The sequence below is a fragment of the Lactuca sativa genome, chromosome 1 (genome assembly GCF_002870075.4).
Source record: "Lactuca sativa cultivar Salinas chromosome 1, Lsat_Salinas_v11, whole genome shotgun sequence".
Classification (NCBI taxonomy): domain Eukaryota; kingdom Viridiplantae; phylum Streptophyta; class Magnoliopsida; order Asterales; family Asteraceae; genus Lactuca; species Lactuca sativa.
Window position 1 is genome coordinate 118,011,909 of NC_056623.2, and position 3,677 is coordinate 118,015,585.

Consider the following 3,677-nt stretch of genomic DNA (forward strand, 5'->3'; position numbering starts at 1 on the left):
CAGCTCCACACGTTGTGGCGGGTACGTATCTCTTATTCTCCACTCTTTATGATTGTATAATTTATGTATGCATTATGCTGTTTAGGCAACTTCTTGGTCAATGGTATGTCGGCACATGTTTTGTTTGATTCGGGTCCTACCCGATCATTCGTGTCCCTTGCGCTTAGTAAGAAGTTCTGGGACGCACCTAGAACTCTGGAATACCCACTCGAGGTAGAGATTGTGGATGACCGCACTTTGAGTATTGTGAGGGTGTATTGGGGTTGTGTTCTTAATGTCTTGGGTGAAACGTTTCGCGTGGACCTAATCTCGATACCGCTGCGAGGGCTGAAAGCGATTGTTGGGATGGATTGGTTTGGGGCCAACGGGGACATGATCGATTGCGAGCATCAGTTGGTGAGGGTTCGAACCCCAAGTGTGGGAGATTTGGTGATACATGGTGATGAAGTCTCACAGAGACCGACCCTCTGCTCGGCTGGGAGGGCTAGGAGGTTTTTATAGTAGGGTTGCACAGGATTTATGGCTTACATCTGGAATACGAGGGGAGAGACCGTGCGGATGTGGGTAGTGTGCCGGTTATGCAGGATTTTTTGGATGGTTTCCCCGAAGAGTTAACAGGGGTGCCTCCAAAGAGGCAGGTGGAGCTTCGCATCGACTTGGTGCCGGGTGCCGCTCCGATAGCAAAGGTATCGTACCGATTGGCACCACCCGAGATGCATGAGTTATCTACACAGCTGCATGAGCTGCTAGATAGAGGATTCAAACGTCAGAGCAATTCCCCGTGGGGAGCAACGATCCTTTACGTGAAAAGGAAGGACGGATCCCACCTGAACAAACTAACGGTGAAGAACCGCTATCTGCTGCCGATGATCGATGATTTGTTCGATCAGCTGCAGGGTGCGTCTTGGTTCTCCAAGACTGATCTTTGGTCAGGGTTTCATCAGATGAGGATATACCGAAGACGACTTTCAGGACTCGGTATGGGCATTATGAGTTTGTGGTGATGCCGTTTGGGCTCACCAATGCCCTGGAATCATTCATAGATCTCATTAACAAGGTGTGTAGACCAATGCTGGACCGGTCGGTGATTGTTTTTATCGACCATATTCTGGTCTATTCTAAGACTAGAGAGCAGCATGATTAACATTTGAGAGAAGTTTTAGAGACCCTGAGAACGGAGAGGCTTTATGCGAAGTTCTCCAAATGTGATTTTTGGCTGCGGGTGGTACAATTTTTGGGGCATGTCATCAATAAGGAGGGTATTTCGGTTGATCCTGTCAAGGTTGAGGCTGTGATGCGGTGGGAAATACTGAAAAATGCGTCTGAGATCCGTAGTCTCTTGGGTTTAGCGGGATATTATCGGAGATTTATCTAGGATTTCTCCAAGATTGTTGTGCCATTGACCCGTTTGACCAAGAAGAATGCAACGTTCCGGTGGGGCACATATCAGCAGTTGGCTTTCGAGACCTTAAGATGGAGATTGTGCGAGGCTCCGATCCTAGTGCTACCCGAGGGTTTAGATGATTTGGTAGTATATTGCGATGCATCGATTTCGAGGTTAGGTGCGGTATTGATGCAGAAGGGCTTAAGACTAATAATTCGCTTTATTTCCTTTTCCTTATTTGGATGTGGGCTTAGGGTAAAATTATTTGTCTGAATGTCATTTATATTTTAGTTTTATATATATATATATATATATATATATATATATATATATATATATATATATATATATATATATATATATATATATAAAAGTTACTTCAATCAGATCCATATTCCCTTTGTAAAATGTCGAGCAAAGTGGATACTTTCATGAATATAACATATCAAGTAGAACACACATACAAATTATAATAGGTATAATTTATTAAACTCTCAAACTATTTTCATAAATCAGTTATACAAAGTTTAACAGATTATTCTCGTACAAATACTTTACATTCAAGAAAATTAGAGAAAGATCATACTATTAGTTCATTTACTTCAAAATGACTTTTCATCTTTTATTATATACGTAATCGTCAATATGCTTTTTGTGAGACAATGTTTAGTTGCTTATTCATTTAGGCAATACAGTTAAAGTCCTGATGTTATAACCAGAATCTCCATATAAGGAGCGAGACAAATGTTTATAGATCTATAAAGGATTAACATCCCGCACTCAGATTGTTAGCTACAGTTGGGCTGATATGCCTTTGAGTAACAAATGTCTTTAACAGTTTTGACGCCTACAAACCGTTGTATCAGGCCATCTAGTCATAGTATGGTTATAATAACTCAACAAAAAAAAAGATATGAACAAATACGAATAGTATATAATTAAACCAAACAGTACGAATACAAAGTAGTGGTTTTACAATAATACAATTTACAGCTGGTGGAGCCAGACATACTCACTTTTATAGGGTTTTCAAAGAGTACAATTACAGAACTTGGAAAATGTAAACAATACATAAAAAATTCTTTATATAGTTTTATTGTGAACTAAAAAATATGTTACACTATTTTCTAGTACAACAACACTTATACAAAACGGTTTTATGGTATTAAAACTACTTTTCAGTTAGAACAGAAAATGTTGGATTTTCTGGAAGAATAAACATGATTACTATTTCAGGAAACTAACATCAAACTTCTAATCATAAAAACTTATGCACTTACCAACTTAAATGTTGATACTTTCTTTTTCAAATCACTTGTATTCTCAGGGAACTAGTAGACAGGTACATCCCCGAGATTTTTGAGAAGACGGAGCAGTACAGAGTCATGTCTTCTATCTTTTGTTTCATGACTTTTGATGTCATATATACAATGAAGTCGTCCACCCCCGGACGTTTCCGTCGCTCCGGTTTGGGGGTCTGACACAGTTAGACTGAAGGCTTTGTATGCATGTTGTATGTTGATGTTGTTATGATTATGTATTATGTTGGTACTTTTGGGGAAACTCACTAAGCTTTGGCTTACAGTTTTGGGTTATGTTTCAAATACTTCAGACGATCATGGGAAGGCTAAGACGTGACCGTACACATCCTCCTGTTGTGATTTATGATTTTGGGAAACTCTGATATGGAACATGTTTTGAAAACTATGTTGTAAACAATTTATGATTTGTACGTTGATTATAATAGTTTAAAATTTTCATGAATTTTTGGATGTTACAAGGACTCATTATAAACATTAGCTGAATCTATCTACAAACCATAGATGTGGTTTTTCTCACTTGAAAATAGTTTTAAGTATGGTTTTACATATGCAATAATACCTTTTGGTTTTCATAGTTCTTTAAAGTTTCATTAAAGATTCTTCAAAATAGTTTTTTCTCATTTTAATACCTTTTGGCAATTCATGTACTATATTATCATCTGTAAGAATCTTGTATTCAAAATTCAAGATGGAATACAATTACTATTTGTTTATTGTTGTAGTTGTGCTATATATTCAGTTTACATGTGATCCATGAACTAAGTCGCATAGCCCGACAGGTTTCGTCATGCTTCGGCCAAGGGTATGACATGGTCCCTCAATAATCATGAGAAAATTCCAAACACATCTAACCCTAATAAGATAAAAATTAAAATTTCCATATATGACATCTTAGCCCCTCAAATCATATCAAGCCATTTATAATTAGAAATTTCTTAAATAACCCCACATTAAGCTTCAATGTATAAATT